Source organism: Xiphophorus hellerii, chromosome 9 (genome assembly GCF_003331165.1).
Source record: "Xiphophorus hellerii strain 12219 chromosome 9, Xiphophorus_hellerii-4.1, whole genome shotgun sequence".
NCBI lineage: Eukaryota > Metazoa > Chordata > Actinopteri > Cyprinodontiformes > Poeciliidae > Xiphophorus > Xiphophorus hellerii.
In genome coordinates this window covers 31239819-31265056 of record NC_045680.1, presented here as the reverse complement: position 1 = coordinate 31265056, position 25238 = coordinate 31239819, and the positions used below count along the sequence as shown (strand labels likewise).

The window sequence follows — 25238 nt, the reverse complement described above, 5'->3', positions numbered from 1 at the left end:
GCAGCTTTCAAAAGACTCCTGGACATCTAGCAGCTGCTAGTCTGCTATCCTGTAAACAAAACAATCAATCAGTTAATTATTGACTAAATATTCAACCTAAACGTCTGATAATAAATATATGCTTGAAATAAAATCATGTCTTCAGCTCCAGATTGGTGTTACTGTAACGTTTTGACCCGTTTTAGGAGAAAATTCACAGGAGGAGCCGCTGCTATTTATTCAATCAGTTTAACCTCAATTAGAGGATTTTATTGATCAGTCAGTAAAACATTTCACAGCTCACTGAAACTGATGGAGCTGGTTACACACCGACCTGCTGAGATCCATGAAGTTTACAGATCAACCACACGGTGATGAAGAGGAGGAGCAGGAGGAAGCAGGACACAGAAATGTGAAAACCAAAGTTTCTCTCTGGGTGAAGGAGGAGACAGAGTTTTATTCTCCAACAACAAGATTCCACTTTCACTCTTTAAAGGGGCAGCATCATGTAAAGTCAACTTTATCAGCTTTCTATCATGTTATAAAGTTATTCTCTCATCAAAAACATGCCTGCGGTGTTGCTTTAATCGCCATGGCAACCTGAGCAAAGGACCAGCTCCTAGTTTAATAAACTTCAGTCTCATCTAAAAACATCTCAGAGCTTCAGTCACTTTCATGACTGTAACGATGCTAAAATCAAAACTCTCACTGTTTATGTTGTAATTTTGTAATGTTTGATTGATCGGGTTTAATCCTGCTAACAGAACGTTAGCTGCTCTGTTTCAGTGTTTTAGTGAATTGTGTGAATGGACTGATACTCACTGACGGGTTCGGGTCGAGGACAGTCTGGAGCAGAAACACCAGGAACAGATTTCAGGTCAACATGTTCTGACGCGTCCAGCCGAAACGTTCAGATCTAAAATGTTTCTGGATGTTTTTACCGGTTCTGTTGAAGAGGATTTGGAAACCTGGACCTTTGAACTTTAGCTCCTCGCTGCCTGTGAGGTTCCATAAAACCAGGAGGACGGTCTCTGGTCTGGCCGAGTCACTGAGGCACACGGAGCATTTAGAGGAGAAGATGGAGGAGAAGTCACAGGGGGCCAGCTCTGACCCGTTGGTACGTCGGGACCAGAAGTTTCCCGATCGCTGGAGGACGTCGCAGACGCCTGTAATGACTTCGGCCTCCGAGGAAGAGGAGCTGAAGCAGCTGAAGTCTGCCTGAAGAAACAAAGATTTCACCAGGAAGTTAAAGACAAACAAAAGTAAAACAGAAAAAGTGCCACATAGAGAGTGATTGACAGCGCTAAGCCCCGCCTCCTGGCTCTGATTGGTTGTTTTAGTTAGAACTGGGAGGAAGCAGATCACAGATTATCTCATACCAAACAACATGGTGACAGTTTCTACTAATATATACAAGTATTTTTTTAATAACAGTTACATACTGCAGCTTAAATACATTTCTGAAATTTAAATTTTACAGCTAATGTCGAATTTATTTATGCATCACATTTCCAACACAAAGTGAATCACAAGTTAAATGCAAACCAGGAAAAGTAAAAATACATAACAATACAAATACAAGTACAGCCAAATATTAAAGTGTCTAAAATGCAATAAAAACAGGCAGGCAGCTTTAAGGTGAAATATTTGGTTAACATGAACTAAACATTGATTTAAAATATTAAAAACGTTTCTGCAGCTCTGATGTTTAAAGGCAGACGGTTCCACAGAACCTCAAGATTTACATTTACAACTCGGATTAAATAATCAGTATCACTAAAGTTAGCAGCAAATCCACAAGCGCTGCTTCCTGTCCAGCCATTAAAGGTGTAGAAATACTCACTTCCTCTGGGTTTTCTGCCAGAACCAGAACCGGAGCAACTGCAAGAACTGAAGCAAACAGGAACCACATCTTTGGTGAGCCTAGAAAATGTAAAAAAAAAAAGATCCTCAAACCTTTACAGGCTGAGGATCATTTAACAAACACCTGGAATCACCTGCACAGTAACACCTCAATATAACAACCTGAAATTAAAATATTGGCCTCTTAACTCATTTATTGTTTTCTTTATTTGTCTGGAGGAGAAGTTTAGAAAATCTGACTGGCCACAACAAAACCATCAACAAATTCACTGAGTTATTTACAGATCCTGAATTTTGCATCATGAGTCACATGATCAACAACCGGATCCAGGATTCGTTTGGTTTCATCTGCAATGGCAGCGCAGCAACTGTAACCAGCTGTAAAAACCAGCAACAGACATTATATTTCATCAAGTGTCAACAGTAAAATAATCAAAACACATCAAATATTTTGGTCAATTTTCCATTTACTTTGGTTCAAAAGAAACTAACCGTTTGCATCAAACAGGCCTAAAGGTGAAAGTTGAGACCGTTTGTGTTGAGCTGCAGAATATTTGATGCAAAACAATCAAATCTTCACATCGTAGTTCATTAATAAATCCAGCTTCTCTTCTCTGTTGGGAAACGACGACAGCCTGATGTTCCAAGACCTGCTGACCAGAACCTGCAGCCAGAATCAGTTGGACTTTTGTTCTCAGAAGGTTTTAATCAGTTTCTTACCTTTTGATTTTTCCTTGACAGCAGCTCTGGGCTGGAGGAATGAGCAGGAGCTGAAGTGCAGAGCGACCTGACAGTTTTGTCAAACCGAACAATTACTGAGCAAAATTCGCTCATAGAACCAAGAAACAGGAAAACATGAATCACTGAGGAATTCAGGAAGAATTATGAAGCGATTGCAGCTCTGGCTGCTGAGAAAGTAACAGGAATATTATTGCCTTTCATTTATTTTCTTCTCTAGACTTTCATCAAAAATATATTTTCACATTTAGTTGACAAATTCTTGTTTTCCTTCATTTTATATTTACTTTTAATGAACAAAAATACATTCTGTTCTTTAAGGTTCTAACTTGAGGATTTCTGTCCTTATGGCAAAAAGTTTTTACTCCAGTGATGAAGCGTCATCAGCTGCACTTCCATTACAAATCTGCACAAATCTTTGTCAATATTCTTCTGATGTAGAAAACAATTTTTGAGTTGCAGTGTTTCCATCAAATAAATGAAATTAAAATAAGTTTGTTCATGCAATAAGTCATTAAAAATCATGATGAAAACAGTAATATTATATACATTAATAATTCATCCATGGTGCTAGCGCTTGTGTCTCCTTCAGGTGATTTCAACTGGTGAAATGTTACCTGATTTCAAACCTCGCTGCAGAGGAAACGTTTAGTGTATTCATCCTGATGAGGACACACGTTAATGATCTGTTCAGCTTACTGAATAAAAAACAGAATGGAAATGAAATACAATTAAGTGTCATTATTATAATTAAAATAATTATTTTGATCATTATTCAAAATGAAGGAACCATAGCGCAACCTTTGCTCCAAACTACAAACATTTTTGCCCCCCCTCCCTTCTTCAGGTTGTTTTTGTCACATATGAAAGTGATTTATTAATAAGGTTTGACTGGAGCAGAAACCATCTGAAGCTATTCAGTAAAGCTGGATTAAAGTTTATTCAAAATGATTTAAGGACTTAATTCTCCACATTTTCTTAATGTTTTTTTGCTCTGAAATATTAAGTGAAAAATAAAAACATGAAGTCTCTGGAAGGTGAGGAGTTTTTTATTTAAGTCCATTTCTTTTTGCTGAGGAAATGGAAATTCTGTTATTTTGGTAGTGATCATTATTGAAGAATAAATTAGAAAAAAGTATGATTTATGAATGAAAATTTAGTTACAAAAAAGTTAGATTGAAGGACCCAGGTTTCTGGTTTCCGTCTGTTGTCATGGTAACTAGGACCAAATCTACTCTGGCTTTTACTCTAAAGTTCACCGTGGTGCATCCAGGTGTTTTCAAATGAAGACCTACCCAGTTTCTGATTTTGTTGTTGGCAATAAAAATATTTCTTTAGTTTTTTTCAATTGAGGCCAAAATAATAAACCAACTGGAGGCTTTCATTTCATTTTGGACCTACAATCCTGTTCCTACAAAAAAAGAGAATTTCCAAAGTTCATGCTTAGTTTGTTAAAAAAAAAAATCAGTTTTATAAAAATCTTTTTGTATTTTTGGCTCATCTGTAATCTTAAATTTGACAATTTTGGCCAACATGACAAATTTTGGACACCTGTGGTCTAAACCACAAAAAACACAAAACATACAATAATAATAAATTAACATCAAGATGAAGAATTGAATAAAGTGTTTTTATTTTATCAGATTACAGTACAAACATGCACCCATCCCCAGTAACACTGGCAACATAATGAGCCTGAGGCATCAGAGACGTTTTATATATGAATGCTTCGACCAAATGTCTTCAATCATTAAATACTGTGTATCATTGAGCTTTAAGGTTTATAACTGGTAGTAGACGTTTGACACATCATTGTGATTTGTACGCAAAAGCTGATTGGCTCATTTAAGTGAACGGAGAAACAATCATTTAATGATCCTGATGTATAAATCTTTACTCGGTATATAATGCAAGAGTAAAAAGTGCAGATAGAAAAATATAAAAAGCAGCAAAAATATTTTTACAAAGAACTTAAAATCTAAATATATATTTTTTTTCCCCAAAAAACTTTGCACATATTAGTGTATATTTCTGCATTTTTACCAAATCATATTGCATTATTTTTTTAAAATGTAGAAATACATCACATTAATATTTACAGTGTTAGAGTGCTAGAGGTGTTTTGCTACAGTACAGCGTTTCTCCAGTTGAACATGGCAGTTGGCTGCTTGGACCTGGTTCTGCTGGAGGTGTCTTCCTGTTAAAGGGGAGTTTTTCCTCTCCACTGTCGCTACATGTATGCTCAGTATGAGGGATGAATATAAAGTGAATAGTCTACTGTTCCTACGTCCAGGATGAGTGAAAGCTAAAGCTCAATATGCTGGTTTCCTCAGATAGAAACTTTTTAAGCTAATTTGAGTAATTAACTTAAGTTAATGCACTGATTGATAATTGGAATGTATGTGAGATTGAAATTCTTTTTGTAAACTGCATTGAGACGACATTTTTGTAAATTGGCTCTTCATAAATAACTATGTAAAACATCTGTAATCTAAAAATTTGATCAAATGTGTAAATAGTGTGCAAAGACTTTAGAGTTTGATTAAAAACACTATCAAATGGGGGCAGGGGGAAAAGCAGCCGATAATAAAGAAAGTTAAGAGAATGTTCTGAACAGGGAAGAACCAGGTTACATGAGGTCAAAGGTCTTCAGACATCCAGCTGCTGCTGGTATCCTGTAAAAAAACAGAAACCTTCAGTTAATTACTGACTAAATAATCCACCTGGAAGTCTGATAAACAGAAGCTAAACTCTCGTCTTCAGCCTCTGAGACCAACTGAAACGCTCACCTGCTGGGATTTATGATGCTTCCATGCCAACAAGATGAGGAGAAGGACGGCGATGAAGCAGCCCAGAGAAATGTAGAGTCCAATCCTTCCTCCTGAAAGAAAACAGTTTTATTCTCTAGCAGAAATGTAAAGTTAAGTTTTCTTTGTTGTAACCAAGGTTAGATGCTGGTTTTTAAACAAGGAAGGAAAAAGAAACTTACTGTCATTGTTTGGGTCAGTTCCTGGAACAGAAGAGAAACATATTTTTTGTTATTTGAAAGATGTATTTTCTGATTTTATCCAGAAATGATCTGGATTATTTGAATCAAACTTCAGTTCTTCCTGAATCTGATCTAAAAACATCTGAGATTCACCTGAAACACTTTAATAAAGGTAGAGATGCTGGTCATATCTCTGCTAAATATTAAATTATCAGACTAGTAAAGTAAAATGAGCAAATACTCACCAATGTGTTCTGGTTGAGGACAGTCTGGAACAGAAACACCAGGATTAGTTCAAACTGTTCTGTAAACCAGCAGTCCCCAACCTTTTTATTACCGCGGACCGGTCAAGACTTGGCGATTTTGCTGCGGTCCGGGCGGGACAGTCAGATAAGCCTTCTGGACATTGGTGTTCCCGCTGAAGAGTTTCATTTTGTTTTATTTTATTTTTTATATTATTTTATTTTTTGCCCCGATTTTCCCTTTAGGCCAATCTTACAACGTCCTGCAGTGTGTGGTGTGTTGAATATTCAACATTGTCTTGGCTCGATTGTCGCAGGTTTTCCCCGACTGGGAGCGAAACGCAGCCTGTTGAATGTGACAGGTAGCCAATCAGAAAGCGCGGTGACGTAAGAATGGAGGAAATCCCAACAGTTGACATGGCAACTGAGAGTCCGGTGGACATCAGGGGTGATATGTGGAAATGTTTATTACTTTATGTAAAGGTCATTTTTATATATGTTTATTATATGTGGTTATGATTATTCAGTTAAAATGTTAACTATGAACAAACACAACTCACCTCCCAATCATAGAGCAGCAAACAGAGCGGCTGCTCCGCCATCTTTTATCAAACATCTTTTCTTTTTGTTTCGTCTTTTATCGCTTAAAATAAGCCACAAACTGTCACTGCTGCTTCTACATCATCATCTGTGTTTGATTATTCTAAATTCATATATGGTATGTTGGGGGTTTTACTGGATTTTCTTCTGGGATGTTGGTGAGTGGAACCGGTTCTGTGGCGTGTTGCTCCTGCCGTGTGGCTGGACTCACGAACCGACCGAACCTGTTGGACTTTTATCGGCTCTGTGGTCACTGAGGTTTGGAGAATCGGCCCACAATCCTTATAATCGTGCCGTGTGAACCAGACCTAAAACTCATAAGCTCTACTCCTCCTCTCGTCTCTCCACTGCCCTAACGCTCTCTGACTCTGGTCTCTATGGTAACGTTTATATATCCCTTCAAAATAAAATACAGATGCGCCACAAAAACGAACATTTTACTTTGGTGAAAATTTTAACTCAGCATAACGACTAATGGAGCCCTGAGCTTGTTTCTCTGCAACCAGACGGTCCATCTGGGAGAGATGAGAGACAATGAGACCGGAAGTGTTGCTGATGCTCAGGGTTCTTGGTCTCTAGTGGAGAAGCAGCTTGAAGCTTCATTGCCTCATTAACATCCGGTCACCATATCATGCAGAGCTTGGACTGTGGGAATCACCTGCCGGGATAAATCCATCCTCCTGTCTCTTCTCTGGGCCTTTTCCCTTCACAAAGAAACTTTCCAAACAATCTGATCCGTTTCTGACTCATTTTGCTGCTTGTGGCTCCATGTTGGGCAAGACGGAACCGAGAGAATCCGGTTAAAGGATTTTCAAAATAAAAGATCCTCCAGATTCAAATAATACATAAAACGGAAATATTTAATTATTTCTTGCGCGGCCCGGTACCAGTTGGTCCACGCGGCCCGGGGGCTGGGGACCACTGCTGTAAACCGTGGAGCATCAAGAGGCATCTGAGGTCAGGCTCTAGAGCGCCACCAATGTGGTCGAAAAGGCAACTTCATTTCTTAACAGTGCACCTGAATAATATCAGAGCTCACCCCAGTTCAACCAGTGGGCTGTTTCACTAAAGTAGGATTATGAAATCCAGGATAAGAGATAAAACCAGGCCTGACATAGCACTAGCCCTGTTATGATAACTAATTTTGCTGGGTGATTAATTGTCTCAGAAATTATTGCGATAAATGATAATATTGTCATTTTGAGACTATTATAGCATTAAATAGCATAACAATGCAAATACACCCTCTGAAAGATCAATAAACTAATTTCTAAATAACATGTTAAACATAAAAAATACATAAAACAAACCAGGAGTAAATGAATATAACAAGAGGAGCCATCTTCATGCTAAGCTCTGGGTTTCAGTGTGAAATCTAGAAACGTGTTCAAATATAAAAATGTTTGTGGATCTTCTTACCGGTCTTGTTGAAGCTGATGTCGCCATGTTGACCCTCGAATATCGGCTCCTCCCAGCTCGTCAGGTTGCATAAAACCATGACGACGGTTTCTGCTCCAACAGGGTTTTTGAGGCAAACAGAACATTTACGTTTTGAGGCGTAAACGGACGAGAAGTCGCAGGAAGCCAACGCTGAACCATTTCGGAGCCAGAAGTCTCCTGCAATGCTATCCTTGTTGTACACCATATCGATGGATTCAGCCTCTGACAAAGGGCAGCTGAAGCAGATGTAGTTTGCCTGAACAACAAGAAACAACAAGTTTAAGTTAAAGACAAACAGAATTAAAGCTAAAAGCTCTGGAACAAAAACGATGGTGAAAAAACTCAATCAGTGTCGAGATGAAAATAAACTGGAAACCGATTTTAAAAGACAACAATCAGACCTAAGATGTTAAAGAATATCACAGAGAAACAAGATCCATTCATCCATGAAATTCAAGAAGTAAAACTGCTGGTTGAACAGATGTGGGGGAATATCTCCTCTCCCAGTAGGAAAAACTGAGAGAAGAGAAAACTAGCTCCTCTCTAAACATTAAACTCCTTCTGGAAGAAACATTATGTTTTAATTCAAGTTTAATGGAAAGACTTAGCTTAAAGACATAAGAGACCACCCCCAAAATGCTTTTCTCTGCAATTCATATTTTAATTCGCATTAAATTAAGGTAAGGTGTAGGATTAAATCAGAAAAATAAAGCTAAGCTAATTATTTTGTTCCTGGTTATGTATGCATGTTTTCTCTTGTCCAAGTGGTCACTTATATTCTTTACTTTGAAAAAACCTGCTGGAAATAAGCAAACATAATCAAAACTCACAAGAAAATTTAGTACAGTAAAGTGACCAGAGGTGATTAAAATGATAATTGAAATTATATTCAAAAGTATATATCTGAAACTAAATTAAAATCTTGCATCAATAGCAACAATGTTGCTAAAAATAATTTCATTAAAAAAAGAAAAGAAACCTACTAAACCACATTTGAGGATTTTACTTTTCCAGGCTCAAACAAGCACATATCTCTGTTTGGCTATTTTTTTTAGTACAAGTACAAAAGTTGAGAATGAATGTATTACGAATATTTATGCACTAAAGTTTCAGATATAAAGCGTGAAGGCTTGACTAACGGATAAACAAATAGCAGATGCACAGAAGAATGGTGGACCAACGGTCAGAAAACTTCTGGACAGGGAATGTTTGTTTTTTTAAAACTTATTATGACCTTAAAATCTCAGACTTAGTGTATTATGTGGGAACCCTCCATTGTTTTTTTTCATGTATCCTCTCTGGTTTCTTTTTATTTCGATCTCTGGCTCACAGGCTGATCAATAAACATAACTGCTTCAGATTATCTCGTACTTAGTGCTTAGTCACTCTACTTGTTGATTAAAATCAGTCTGGAGTAATTTATTACAAACAAAAACAAAGTAAAAAGAAAATGCATAGTTTTTAATTTATATTCCGTTTCCACACCAATTTTTTAAAAAGTATCCAGTGTTGTTACACCTACAGACTCAAGGACTGAAATTTACTGTTGGATTGCAGGTAATGCGCATTATACATTTGATTCCCTCAAATCTAGTTTTTGTGATGCAGAAAATTCCTGCTTACAATCCCAGCGATGTGTAATAACGTGGTCAGAAAATAAAACGAAGGGGAAAACTTCCAGCTACCTCCCCTCTCTTTAAAGTATGAGATCCCTCTGCTGTCCCAGTATTTCTTACTTGCAAACCACCATGGTATAATTATGCACCCATTTATAAAAAGAAAATATTAGGCTCTACTAACATAATCTTTCACCAGTGTAATACAGAAAATAACCCAGATGTCCCTGAGCCTGTGGTAGCCAGCTAGACTATTAAGTATATGTCAACGTTACTTACTTCTCCTGGGTCAAAGGCCATAACCGATGTGAGTAACATAAAAGTGTGAGCCTCCATGTTTTATGAGACTGGAAAAGAAGAACAAAATAGTCAATTTATGTGAATAATTCAATTTTTTTCAAATATTTGTAAAATCGTTTCCTTCACGTAAATAAAGAAATGTTTATGGTGGTTTACATTTCTATGTTTAATATGGTCCAACTTTGTGTTCATTCATCGTGACATGGTGGATGAAGCTCATTTAAACAACACTCCTTTTAATGGCAGAAATCAAAGTTCAGCCATTAGCTGAGCTACTTGCTTAGCTTCTCAACTGGAAAAGAAACAAACTCGTCGACGAGCTCCGGTTAGCCAACGAGCTAACCGGAGTCTTCTGGTTAGCCAACGAGCTAACCGGAGTCTGCCGGTTGGACCGGAGTCTCCCGGTTAGCCAACGAGCTAACCGGAGTCTCCCGGTTGGACCGGAGTCTTCTGGTTAGCCAACGAGCTAACCGGGAGACCGGAGAGACGGTTAGGGTTAGAGCTCCGGTCTCCCGGTTAGCTCGTTAGCAGTGCACTGCGGTTAGCTTGCAGTACAGCGTTATCTTCACTGCATATAACACAACTTTGCAGCCGTAACTACTTTGTGAGTTCATGACTCGGATAAGTTTTGAATGTGCTGGTGATTTTTAATAACAAAACATTACTGTATTAGCACTACTGTAGCGGGTTTCGCCTTCGTGTTTAGCGGCGCTGCACGTGAATCAGATCACCCCTAACTCTAACCCTAAAATAGTGAAGTGAAATAAACACGTTATGTTTATTGACCGGATATTAATTCAATCATAATTTATACGAATGGAAATAGTTATTTTTGCCAACCTTACCGCTACTGACTGATTAAAGGACAGCGCTTCTTCTTCTTCTTCTTCTTTAGATTTTAACGGCAGCTTGCATCCAATTATGTTGCACTACTGCCCTCTATTGCCTCCTACCACCTACTCCTCAAAGACTCTTAAAAATCCCAGTGTTTTTTAAAAAACGAAAAATCTTCTTTTTCCCCTCAATACTATTCAGCTGATCGATCACCTTGTCAAATTTCAATTCCCTACTAACACCTAGTTCTGTTTTTAATAATCTTCTTTGACTTGCGTATTTCCTACATTTAATCAAAACATGTTCCACTGTTTCTACTTCATCACACCATCTACATAAACCAGTAAGATGTTTCCCCATCTTAAAAAGAGTTCCGTTTAGGAAACTATGCCCAGTTCGTATTCTATTTATAATTATCTCTTCCCTCCTGTTTAATCCTCTGATCCTTTCTACATCGACTGTATTTTGTATTCTAAATAAATGTCTTCCTTTTATTTCATTTACCCACCTATCTTCCCATATCTTCTTGCTTTCTTTCCAAATTATACTTTTGCCTTCAGATTTAGATAACTTTATTTGCATATCAATATCATCTTTTTTAATTGTCTCCTTCGCCAGCCTGTCTGCTCTTTCATTCCCCATAATACCTACATGAGCAGGAGTCCAGAATAATACAACATTTTTATTTTGTTCACATATCCTATGATGAACCGCCATAATCTCATATAAAATATTTTGATGATTTTTTGTACGTCCCTTTCCGATACTCGTCAACGCAGATAGAGAGTCACTACAAACTATTATTTTATTCCTATTAGTTTCCTCCACCCATTCTAAAGCTACTAAAATAGCACCTAGTTCTGCTGCGAATACACTCAAATAATCAGATGTTCTTTTTGAAATACTAATCTTTAATTCAGGAATCACTACAGCTATACTGGTTGCTTCACTTTTAGGGTCTTTCGACCCATCCGTATAAATTTGCAAATATTCATTATATTTATTCTGCATTTGATTATAAAATTCTTGGCAAGTATCTAATGTGTTCCTTTTCCTAATATTTGTTAGTGTTCTGTCTACATTAATATATTTCCAAGTCCATGTCGGTCTCAAAGGCCACAATACAGTTGGACTAAATTCCTTATAATATACATTAAAAATTTTCGCTCTATCATCCCCAACCCACCCAAAGCTATCCATTTGTTTCTTTCCTCTTTCCCAACACTCTCCTAATAATTTCTTAACCGGGTGATCTGCATTATGTCCTTTTAAACTTATCCAATAATTGACCATTAGCTGCTGTCTTCTAATGCATAATGGCATTTCTCCTGACTCTACTTGTAATGCACATATTGGTGTTGATTTAACTGCCCCTAAACATATTCTCAGTGCTCGGGCTTGAATAACATCTAACTTTTTTAACCTAGTTTTAGCTGCTGATCCATACACCACACTCCCATAATCTATTCTTGATCTAATTAGAGACACATATATATTTTTAAGGGAATCGAAATTCGCACCCCATGTCAACCCAGCTAAACACCTCATAATGTTTAGAACCTTTTTATTCTTCTCCATAATATGTTCTATGTGATTTCCCCAAGTTAGTTTCTTATCAAAAACTACTCCCAAAAAACGAAACCAATCAACCCTTTCTAACTCTTTTCCATATAAACACAACTTTTTATCAACCCCTATTTTTTTATTTGTGAAAAACATTACTTTTGTCTTTTCAATTGAAAATTTAAAGCCCCACTTTACTCCCCACTTACCCACTTTATCTATACCTTCCTGTATTTTAACAATAAGATGGTCCACATTTCTTCCCCTTTTCCATAATGCTCCATCATCAGCAAAAAGTGACTTACCAAAACCGATGGATACTTCTTTAAAAATATCGTTGATCATAACTGAAAATAATGTTGGACTTACCACACTTCCTTGAGGGGTTCCATTTTCTATTTTACATATTTCCGAAAACTGACATCCTATTTTAACTTGAATATTTCTATCCCGTAAAAAATCCCATAACCAATTAAACATATTACCTCCTATACCTATCTGATGTAATTTAATCATTAACCCTTCCCTCCATAACATATCATATGCTTTCTCCACATCAAAAAACACAGCAACAACAGTTTCCTTATTAATCTGAGCTTTTCTAATATCATCCTCTAAACATAAAATAGGATCCATTGTTCCTCTCCCTCTACGAAAACCACTCTGATAAGGAGCAATTAAATGTTTTGACTCCAAATATTGTGTCAATCTCTCATTCACCATCCTTTCCATCAGTTTACACAGATTAGATGTTAAAGCTATTGGTCTGTAATTTACAGGGTTACTCTGATCTTTCCCAGGTTTCTTCAACGGAATAATAATAGCTTCTTTCCACTTACAAGGTAGTCTCCCCTCCTTCCAAATCTTATTGAATAAAATTAATAATTTATTTAAAACTTCCTCACTTACATGTTTTAACATAATATAACACACCTCATCCTTACCTGGAGCACTATTCCTAGTTCTATCCAAAGCTCTTTTTAGCTCTCCAATAGAGAAAGGATAATTCATCAGATCATTATTATTCTCCTTTCTTCTTAAGATTCCATCATATTCCTTTTTAGTTCTCTCCCTTCCCTCCATTTCATTACCTAATAAATTTTTACCACTATGTATCTCCACAAATGTTCTCACTAACATATCAGCCTTTTCCTTGTCAGTTACAGCTACTATATCATTTTTATTTAGTATAGGATAACTCCATTCCCTTCTATCTCCTCCCATTTTTTTGATCATCCCCCAAACATCCCCTAGTTTTGTACTACTGCCAATTGTGTCACAGAAACCTCTCCAGTATTCTCTTTTTGTGCTCCTTATTGTTCTCCTGACTTTGGCTTGTGACTTTTTATATTCAATTAAATGTTGAAAATTATGAGACCTTTTAACCAATTTAAATGCTTTATTTCTTTCTCTAACTGCTTTCCTACACTCTTCATTCCACCATGGAACTAACTTTCTCCTATTTTTCCCTGATGTTTTTGGAATAGCCTCCTCTGCAGCAACTAAAATACCCTGACTAATCACTCGGTTCATACTTTCAATACTCTGATCATTTTGAACATTTAAAATTTTCCTATCACATAGGTTATAAAATTCCTCCCAATTTGCTTTCTCAAATATCCACTTCCCTCCTATCATTTCAGGCCTATGCACCTGGCCCATCCTTACTTTGCTGATTATAATGTAGTGATCACTACCAAATGACTTATTTTTAACTTGCCAATCACATAGTGGAGCTAAACAGCTAGAAACAAATGTCAGATCTAGTACAGATTCCTTACCTGAATTTATATCAATTCTTGTCTTCTTTCCATTATTCAAGCAAACCAAATTATTACTATCTAGAAATTCTTCTAAAATGTTCCCATTATAATCTACTTTTCCACTACCCCATAATGAATGATGTGCATTAAAATCTCCACACCAAATAACATTTCCTTTCATATCCATCTCTTCAAGTTTACTTACCTCAAGCTTTTTACAAGGATTGTAAAAATTTAGAACCAACAGTACCTTCTCTTCCACCCATATTTCAGTTGCAACATACTCCAAATCACCTTTTCTTCCAATAACTTTATACGGAATACCTTCTTTAATCAGAGAAAGACACCCTCCCCCATGTCCTTCTTCTCTATCATATCTAACTGCAATATATCCATCCAATTTGAAATCCAAAAAAGGCCTCAGCCAAGTTTCCTGTATACAAATTACATCAGGTTTTTCTTTTAATTCGTAAATAAACTGTTTAAAATCTTGCCCATTTGACAGAAGACTCCTGGCATCCCATTGCAATATTGAGACTATCCTTCTTGACTTGCCTGACTACACAGTTCCCCCCTTATGTCCTCCCACCGAATATTCTTTAAGTCTAAACTATGGCATGCTGCCTTTACAATAATCTGAATCCTTTCCGTTTTTGATTTCACATCCGATGTTGCATTTATAACTCCTGCAATAAAAGTCACCATTTTCTTTTTTTCCTCTTCAATTTTCTTTTCAACCATTTCCATAATTTTTGAAATTACTTGCTTTTCTCCTGTTAGAGATTTCCCAGTTTGTTTCTCTTTCTCAACTACTTTACACGCCTCTGCATACGTTACTTTCTGTGTAACTTTTGTTTTCTGTATCATTGATTGTTGTTTCATTACCTCGCATCCCCATAAAGCGACACTATGCTCTCCTCCACAACTACAGCACTTTGGTTTAACTCCAACTCCACATTTACCATATTCATGGTCTCCAGAACAACGGGCACATCTCCTTTTTCCTTTACACATTTTTGCAATATGGCCAAATTCCTGACAGTTGAAGCACCTCACTGGTTTGGGCACATATTCCCTGACACTAAATCTTATCAAGCCAAAGAAAACCTCCCTTGGCATTTCTTTTGTTTCAAACTCCAGCAACACAGTTTCTGTTTCAATCTTCTCTGTACCCCTTTTCATTCTTCGTGCTCCTTTTACTTCCTTGTTTCTTTCTTTCAGATTTTCAACTAATTCCTTCATATCAACACTTAACGGCACTCCTGTTATGATTCCTTTGCTTTCATTATTTCTTTTTTCACCCACTTTAACAACTGCTCTAATTTTGACTTTACACACCCATCCAAGCTTTTTTGCCTTTTCAACCTGACCTTCAGAATTACAGCCAATCAAAAGATTTCCGTCTCTCAGTACTTTAGCATGTTTAATTTCCCCAACATGTGTCTTAAGTGCTTTTGTTAGTTTAAGTGGATCAATCTTCTTGACTCCTTCTCCTTCATCAAATCTTATTATAATGTTCAGATTTTGTCTTTTTGGTGCTTCTTTTCCTTCCTCAATTCCTTCATTATCAGTGTCTTCAGTGCTTTCCTCATTTCCTTTCTTCCTCTTTCTTTCAGCAGCTCGCTGCTTCTTTCCACCCTTTCCCACCAATTCCCACTCTTTATCTTCATTCCGACCACTCCTTCCTTCCTCGTCACTACACTCCATACTATTACAGTCACTTCTTTCCAAATCCAACGTCGTCATGTTCCGAATTAAGTCGCATTTAACACCGAAGTTCAGCGAGTCAGTCCTCAGACCCTCCGGTGTTTGCTTGAAGCTAAGAAGCTAACCGCTGCACACTCCCGCTCCTGCGCCCCTGGAAAACACTCTCTCGTCAAACCGCGGGCAGGACAGCGCTTCAGAAGGCTGACAGTGTTTTGATCTCCGATCGCTCTGCTGCCACACACAAGATGGCAGTGACGTAACGCAGGACTCAGCGCTCAATGGCGCGTTTACGTATCATGTCTATGATGAATACGACGTAGAGTGCTGAGTTTTACGTTACGTCCCCTCCATCTTGATCTGGAGCGATCAGAGCTCCGTAAGTCATTTGCTGTTTCAACCGTTTTACAGTAGAAACTGGATTCATTAACATTTCCTTTTACAGGTAAGAATGGAAGAAAAATTATACAGAAATTCTTACGAGCAGAATTTGTTGACTTTGTAGTCAGAAACTAGCTTCTAGACAACCGATAAGTATTTCCTATGGCCTGAAGTAACCACTCTGATCGTTATTTTCTTAGCGTAGCTAAAGTTTTCATACTGTGTTTTCTAATGAGAGAGAACTGATGAGAAACAACTGTTAGAGAGGAAGTGCATTAAAGACCAGGGGATGTTGTGAGGAAAGGCCAGTCACATCAGAGCTGCAGCGCTTTTCTTAAGTCATGTTTCACCGCTCAGCTTGTTTAACTGTGTTTAAAGATGTTACTGCCCCAATATGCTGAAAACATATGTCCATTCTGAATGTGAAGGAATCAGTGATGTATTTTCTATTCACTGTCAGATAATTTCTCTTTTATCCTTGGCTTTAGCCTGTGTCTACGAGGATGTCTCGGAAGTTACTGGACTGCTCCCAGTTTGACCAGCAAACTGAACCCCTGCCTGTGGCCAGTGTTCCCAGTATAATATAATATAAATAAATAAATACTTCTGTTTTATTGCACACTTTTATTCTCATTATTTATTAATTGAGCTACCTTATAATATAATATTTGTAAATCAACTGTTAACTTCTGAGACATTTTTCATGAGCCTCATGTAAGAAATAGAAATCTGATCTGAAACGCACGATGCAAGCAGCCGTCTTTATATGCTTAAGTATTTTCTCAGACTATAAAATTCACATTTTTATCTGATGTACTCTTTTCTTTCTTAAAACCTACAGTATTATTTTGTAATTTTTATTGAGTGATGCAGTAATTTGATTGGTTCTGTTTCAATGTATTGTATCTTACATAGATTTGTGCTCTCAGGTTTGTGAACAAATCATCCCCAGCGGAAAGTTCGAGTGTTATGATGGTGTTTTAAATTAGTAAAAATGACGGTGTGATGAATCCACTCCTACAAGTAAGCCGTTGATTTTCGGAAGACTTTCTATACAGAAAGAAACAGAGACAGTGAGAACAAAAAGCTATTTTACAGAAAGATTACCCAGGTACTGAGAAACAGATCATAAGAAGTTAATGTTTTAAAATAATGTCATCACGTTGACAAAAATGGAGTTATGTGCAAAGTGTGGAAAATTGTTTTTTAGATATCTACAATGTAAGTGCGGATAGTCAGGCGAAACGGATTTTATGTTAAAACGACGTGGATTACATGTGACCGAGTTGATCAGAACCAGTACATCGGGACCATGACGTCATTACTGCGGACAGTCTTTCTACAATATTATAACAAACATTTTTTGAAAAATACACCTAATAGTGTGACGTGTGGAATCGAGTTTGAACGGACATGGTTTCTGAGAAGTCACTGTGGTGTTTCCACCACATTAAACTTTGATGTTTTTGTAGTAAAATATTAATAATTATCTAAAAACAAGAACTCACCATTTTGCTCTCCTTCCTGTTGGCCTCTTCTAGAAGCTGTTCAACAAACTGTAGAAAATAAAGTCGTCCAGATGTGGAAAAGCTCCAACATTACCAAACGAAAAATCACTGATACGTTTTAACAAACACAGTAAAGCCGCCATTAGGCTTCCTCCGGGTTTTTCATGGCAGCCTTTCAACCAGGATCCGTCGTCCTAAATCCAGTTAGTAGCGATCCACAGAAAGAACACGATGCTAACATTTTTAAATAAAATATAAAAACCATCTAAGGCCAGTTAAATATTCTCCTTTTCTGGACACAGCAGTAATAGGTCCGGTTTGTTATCCGTTCCTAAACTCACGGACTTGTGGGGGGGAAGGGTTAGTCAGACGTTAGTCTGCTGTGCTCCTCCCTCCCCAACCCAAAGTCTGTTTAGACTTAGACTGACTTTATTATCATTTTGCATGCACAGGGTGTATACAGAACGAAATTTCGTTGCATACGGCTCAGGACAATGTTTTGAGCTTTCAATGTTGTGAGGTTACTCCAGAATAAAATAAAATACAGTATAAAATATGAATATAAATATAAATATAAAATATAAAGTGCAGGACTGACAGTAAAAAGGAAGTTACTGTTTAATTATCTTCTACGTGTCCTTTACGTCTCAGGACCTGTAACCATGTAATAAATAAATAAATACACAAATAAAATAAAAATAATCTCCTAACCATGAACCATTTGGGCCTACAGAGACGGTACAAGTGAGCAATAGCCTACAGAATAATATAGGAGGGAAACAAAACGATTACAATATGACAGACTGAAGGATTTAATTAAATAATATTAGAAATATATTTAGTTTTCTGAAACAAATTAAATCACTCTGTGAATTTGAATCCAAATATTTAAAACTATTTATGAATCGAATCAGGATGAAAATGTTACTCATTTTATTCTCTCTTGATTAATCATCACATTTCTAGTTGAATATAAACAAAAAAATTATCTAAACATCAGACAAATGATTTTTTTTGTTTGCCTCTGGAGGAACTTCATAAGATCAACTAAGATTATTTGTTAAGTTTAATCTTTACTCCTTTGTCCAGAGTTTTACAACCTCAGGCTCCAACATTTAGATTCTTTAGGAACCAACTAATATTTTTGATATTGATGTAATAACACATCCAGGTTTTAGCAGTTATTTTTTCATTAAATAATTTCACTTCTATTCTCTCTCTGAATTTCCACAGTAGAAAGATACTAAAAGTACCAGTGTCATTTCTTTATGTCAGTTTTCTTCTCATCTGTTATGTTTAGTAGTTTAAAGGAAGCGAGACACAAACCACAGTTTGGAATGATAGAAATGATTTATTATAAACGAACAAGCCTAGGCAGCAACAGCACAAGGAAAAACGTAAAGTGTTCATTTGTAGGCAGGCAAAACCTGAGACACAGTAACAGTTATGAAGCAAGAAACAAACGTACATTTTGTCAAATGTCATCAAAATCCTCAACAATAATCATCATTAACTGATATATGAATCAATGTTAGTTACTAATAATCAAATACAATTCTAAAAGATTTTTAACCTTGATTTAAAGCTGCAGTTTGTAACTTTTATTTTAAAAAAGTATATTTTGTTTACATATTTGTTGAAACTATCCTGACAGTATATAATGAGAAAAGATGATTTCTCCTCTGCCTTTTCCCACTGCTGATTAGAAACAACCAATCAGAGCGAGGAGGAGGCAGATAAACGGTTTTCCTGTAACGGTCTGTTGTTTCTCTGCCATTAGCACATTTAGCAGCAAGTGCATGAGGATGATTGACAGTGGTAAGACCCTTCTCCTGGATCATTAATGCTACGACTGCTTGTATTTTAATCTACCATTATGTACTTGCATCAGGAAATAAAAGTGTTATTTTTTTAATGATTTAACATTTTTAAAAACATGAATACAAAATATTGCTGCACTTTGACGTGTATGGAGATAATTTAGGCCTTATCCTGCCAACATAAAAAGCTATAAAGATGTTTTCAGAATTGGCACAGTGAGATCTTGTAAAGCTGAGGAACCTTAACCAGGAGCATGAACTGAACAGAAATGACCCAAGAAAAGAGATTTCTGTTGTTCAGTTTTTCTCTGATTTAAGTTTGAAAGTTTCTTAAATCAGTGATGTCAACTTTCAATATTTTTATTTGATCTTACTTTGATAATAATTACAACAAATTCTCTTTTTATTTAACTCGTTTGTTTTTTCATTATATGCTTTATTTACAAGCCTAAACCTGAAAAGCTGTTTGAGTTCATGAGCACTTGAGCAATTTGATGGTATTGTAAAAAATATTCTTATGTAAAAGATTATTTTATTTAGAGGAATAACATACAAAAAATACAATTTACCACCTAAAAAAATAGAAATCTAGATTGCACAAGAAATTGCAATAGGTGCATTAGGTTTTGCCATTCTGTCCATTTTAGTTTTTAATTATTTCAATACCTATTGTAGGGGAAATATTTCATCATGCAGGCACTGTTCTAAAGGTGAAAAATTGCGAAACTAGGAAGTTGTGCTAAACGGTTTGACTCTCCGTAGAAATAAGAACGAAAGAGGGGAGAGCAAAACACATTATTCAGACAGCCAACCTGAATCAGTGACAATAAACGGAGCAAATACTTTGCCACAGGACTTCACATTTTTAAAGTTGTTTGATTTCACTGATAGTTAAAGGTAATTTAGTCATTTCTCTTCTTGCAGTGGGACTGAGTTTTTGTCATCCACAGAAACTTTGAAACTGGAAGAACAAACGACTCCGTGGTTCTGCAGGTACATGTTTGATTCTGTTCCGGACTCCACGTGCAGGCAAAGCATAAAGCAGAATTGGAAACGTTCCAGAAAGGTGGAGTCAAAATATAATCCCCGTTCCTCTCTGTAAAACTACAAAAATGTGAGCAGAGAGAGAAAATTGAGCTGTGCACTGTGGAAACCCCGTGACCGCCTCCATCACGCTGCTAACATCTCACTTCCGGATAAGAATCAGAATCAGAATGTTTTATTGTTATTGTAACGGAGCATTATAAAATTCACTTCAGTGCAGCCCATCCAAAGAAGACAATAAACACTCAAAATAAAATAAGGATGACAGGATGCAGGCATCGAAGGCACTGCACTTTATTTCTGAGGAAGATGAAAGGACAACAGCACAAACTGAATTTTTATGAAAGGATTTTAGTCATATCATCATCATCATCATCATCATCATCTATCACATGTTCTGTAATGAAATTATCAGAATATTTATTTTTTTTCACTGACACAAACTATATTCCTCAACGATTTAAATTCTGGACATTTTATATGTTTGCTCTGTTAAGTTCAACAGATCATGACAGAAATCTTACAGGCATTATAATTAATATAAAGCTTTACACCATAGATCCAAACTCCAGTCCTGGAGGCCTGCTGCCCTGCAGCATTGAGCCTCTGCTGCACCAACCTGAACAGAATAATCAGAGAACTGATCTACACAATAAGGAGGTGATGAAGCCGTTTCATTCCAGTGTTTTGTACCTGTGGCTCATCTAAAACCTGCAGGACAGAAACTGGAGGCCTGGAGTTTAGCACCCCTGCCATAGATGGTGCATATTTAACAGCTTTTGAAGATTTGCACTTCATGGACTAAAAACTATTATGCAGACATAATATGATTCACTAATAGATTTCCAATAAAACATGTTATACAGTTACATGTATTCAGTTTCAGAGAGTGAAGATTTAAAAAAGCCGATGATAAAATTCCTCCCTGTGTAACTTCAAGTTTCGTTTCTCTCCAGCACCAACGGCAGGCAGGCAGGCAGGCACTGAAAACGGTCCAGGGAGGAAAACCACATGAGGAACATCAGAGCTGCTTAACTCCTTCCTATCTGAGCTCTGAACTGTGGAAACCCTGTGTATCCAGGACCGCTATCCTCACGCTGCCAACTTCCTACTTCCTGATGCCAACAGAGACATCAGGAAGTCTCTCATGTCTCTGTAAACTCAATTTAAAAAATATCCTTTGCAAACAGTAAGTCCCTGCAGAGAAACAGGTTTTATTATTTAAAGCTACAGGAATGAAGAGATAAATGTTTTATACACACCCAGCTTTAGGATTCAACAGAAAGGCAGGCAGATTTTGTGATTTTAGTTACATTACTAACCTTAATGTCATGTTATGAAGGAGTGAATCGTGCTTAAGCTGAACTCTGTAATTACTGCCGGTTGTCTTTTTATGTAACTTGTTTGTTTTAATCACTTCTTGCTTCATTTTCAAGCCCAAACCTGAAAAACCTCTCAAGTTCAAAAGCATCTGAGCAGTTGGGTTTATTTTAAAAATGATTCCAAGGTAAAAGGTTGTTTTCTTTAGAGGAATACTGTTTGATGCATCAAATACTGATAAACATGTAGACTGTAGCACAAATTGATCGTTTCAGTTTTGGATCATTTCTAAACATATTTAGTATCTGTAATTTAGTCCAAACATTCAGAAAAATGTTAAAATGTAGATAAATACTAAAAATCTCCCAAACACTCTCACAAAATGACAAGATTTAATATTCAAAACTACATTTTTATGTGATTCATCACGTCTTGAGAGGAAGGGTCACCTTTTTAGGTTTTTTAACATGTAGGCCGCAGGCCTTAAGGAAACATCTTCCATCCACATGGTTCTCTCCTGACATTTTATATTTTATATATGCATGACTGCAAGACTGCCTTTAAAAACAGGCATCACTTTAAGTTTTTCTGATGACTTTGTTACACCTAATTTTTCAGTACCTTCAGCATCTTTTATGAGAGAAAACAAAAATCTGAACCTGGATATAACAGCAAAATAATGGAAATGTCAGAGAAGAGGAGTTCAAATCCTATATGTTCATCATGTTTTATTGAAGTCTCACAAATCCCACACTTGGTTTTAAATATTCTACTATTAGTTGAGCATAATCCAGTCCAGGTTTGAAGAGTCTAGGCTTTGTAGTTCTTTTAACTGCAGTAGATTAAAGATGCTGAATGTAGCAATAAATAAGGTGGAATCGCCCTTTAGCCATTTCCCGAATCGGAAACCAACTTCAGGTCGTGAGGAACCGAGAATCGTTCAGTCAGTATTAGACCCGTTCTGGCTGCTACTCATTTATTTTGGTAAATTGTTATTTTTAGCTAAATTCTGTTGCTAAGTGGCTCGAGCAGGCCTTCTGATGCACAGATAAAACATAAATAAATGTATTTTTATGATGGCAACCAAGGGTCGGTGATCTGTTTCCACTACAAAAGACGGTGGAACATACACATAGTTACGAAACTGTAAGTTTGCCAAATAAAGAGTAAATATGACCAAGTTCACAGGATTTGCTGCTGATGAAGAGGGGACTAAAAACAGTTAAATATTTATCTCCCATGTTATGTATGGGGAACGGATTATTTCAGGCAGCTAAAATATGTGGTTCCCCCTCATAACTTTGTCAAATAATGTCAAATGTTTTCAAATTCTCAAAAATGGTTATGTACTATACTAGAAATGTCCTTAATCCAGTAATCTGTCATATTTTACATTAGAACAGGATTTACCAGAAAGGCTACACTCTCGTCTTTTCAGGAAGTCTTCATTTTTGTGCCATGCTTTCAGCCATCCTCTTATATCAGCAATGAAAAATTATAAATACACACAACGTGTTGGAAAACTGTTTGGTGACTGACTTTTATTTGTCAGGCGGAAGTGACAAAAGTTGGAAAAAGACCGATTCTCTTGGCGTTTAAAATAACACAAAACAGTAAGAAAACCTCGTTTATTTATTCCTGTATTTTACAATTTTGTAAACAACAGCTGCCGATTAAACTGAATTTCACAACCTTGACATGATTATATGAGTTGGTTTTTTTTTGTTGTTGTTTTTTACCGAGAAATCGATCAGAAGCGCCGTGAAAATGGTCAGATCCTCCATTTCCGCCTCTCTGGCTGCAATGCGCTCCACAGACACAAGGGAACAGATTTTCACAGAGGAACTGTTCTTTGCTTTGTCTCCAGACCCTTTGCGGTGACATACAGTTGAAAACGTTGTTTGAAGACACGCCAGTTCTCATCCACGTTTCCCGTCAGCTTCCAGCTCTCCGGTGGTTTCAGCTCCATGTTCGGCCTGCCAGTTCACTCCTGATGTTATATTCGTGTTTGAAAATGACCAGGCATGTTGTATTGCCCAGACACGTTTATTAAAGTCTCTTTTCACGGGTCTGCTCACACAGGTTTCCCATAAAAAGTTTCCAAAGACTCTCCGTCTGTCGTCCTATTCTTTACATTCATGCATTCACATAAACTCATGATCGCCACCTGGTGGACATAAGCATAATCCATTCAATCGTCATGTACCACACAGAATTGATCTGGGCTCTTTCTGCACGAATTACTGCTGCAGGCAGAGATCTGCTCTGACTCTGGACATAATAAACCCTAATAGCACCTAAAACACGGAGCAACATCTCACAGTGGTGACAAACATAAAAAAATCATTATATATTAGCTCTACATTTAAATATATAGGAATATATATTTACATGCAAGTAAAATCAGTTTTGCTCAGATAATAAACAGCTACATCATAATAGAAAAGCTCAGTGAATATTGAAATCAGAGTTGAAATGTGATCACAGAAAGACGCGCTGCACTGCAAAAACACAACATTACTATTTAGTTTCTAAACAATCGAGACAGAATTGATATTTATATTGATCTTCTGCTGCAGAAAGTCATAACAGGGAAAACTTCCTACATATTATTGAAATTAATTTCTTAAAGTTTTTGTGAGAATGGAAAATAAAGGTATTTGGCTGTTTTCTTTATTAATAATTTTTAAATAAACATTGTCTTTTCAAGGTGTTCCTTATGATTTTCTGGTAACATTTTTTCGTCTCTCCAGCCAGTCCTAATCAGAGGTGGTTCTTCTTGATGAACAGCTGGATATGTTAATTAGCTGAATCATATCAGGAGGAATTTAAAACGGTTAAATTGAAAATAAACATTCTGTGTATTTTTTGACAAAATTATGTGATAAAATGTTGCCACTGGAAATATGGCAATGTTCACAGAGCTGTGTGAAATGTGCTGCCTGCCTTAAAAAAATCACTTTTCAAATGTAAAGTATTTAAATCATTTTTGTTTCACTCTACATGTGTGAATACGATTGAATTTTGCTCTGTATTCAACAAGTCAGAACAAAACACATTAGAACAGCCAAATATCTCCAGCAATGACTTTGGGAAGTAAAAATATTTTTACTGTACATTTTAAAATATTTTTTGTGTTAGTTGTACTTTTTAGAAGTACAAATGCCTAAACAGCAACCACTCCACCATTTGGAAGTCAAAGTTACCACGCAGGCATACTGACCCAAATCTCAAAGTTTTGAATGCTTGCACCCTATGAAGTGTGTATTTAGATTGAGTCCACACTTCATAGAGGGGCGTAGGATGCAGGGTGAGTATTCGAACCGGGCCTTGCCGTTCTGGCTCCAGCGTCTGGCCACTCCTTATGAAGACTCACCTAAAACCTTGAATGGATTTTGTGTCACCAACCTGTCATGGCTGCAGTTACTCCTGTTGCACCTTTTCCTACCGCAGATTGTCCTTCCACTTAACTTTCTATGAACATGCTTGGATGCAGAACTCTGCATAACCAGCTTCTTTTACAGTGACAATTTG

The 25238-nt window shown here is 36.7% G+C and overlaps 2 long non-coding RNA genes across 2 annotated transcripts; both read left to right on the top strand.

The window, feature by feature from the left end:
• Positions 1 to 15822: 15822 nt before the first annotated feature.
• Positions 15823 to 16631, top strand: LOC116725454 (uncharacterized). Its single transcript, XR_004340405.1, has 2 exons — positions 15823 to 16076; positions 16501 to 16631. It is a non-coding gene; the product is annotated as an uncharacterized LOC116725454 (long non-coding RNA).
• A 1515-nt stretch (positions 16632 to 18146) lies between these two features.
• Positions 18147 to 23221, top strand: LOC116725455 (uncharacterized). Its single transcript, XR_004340407.1, has 2 exons — positions 18147 to 20333; positions 21341 to 23221. It is a non-coding gene; the product is annotated as an uncharacterized LOC116725455 (long non-coding RNA).
• The last annotated feature ends 2017 nt before the right edge of the window (positions 23222 to 25238 follow it).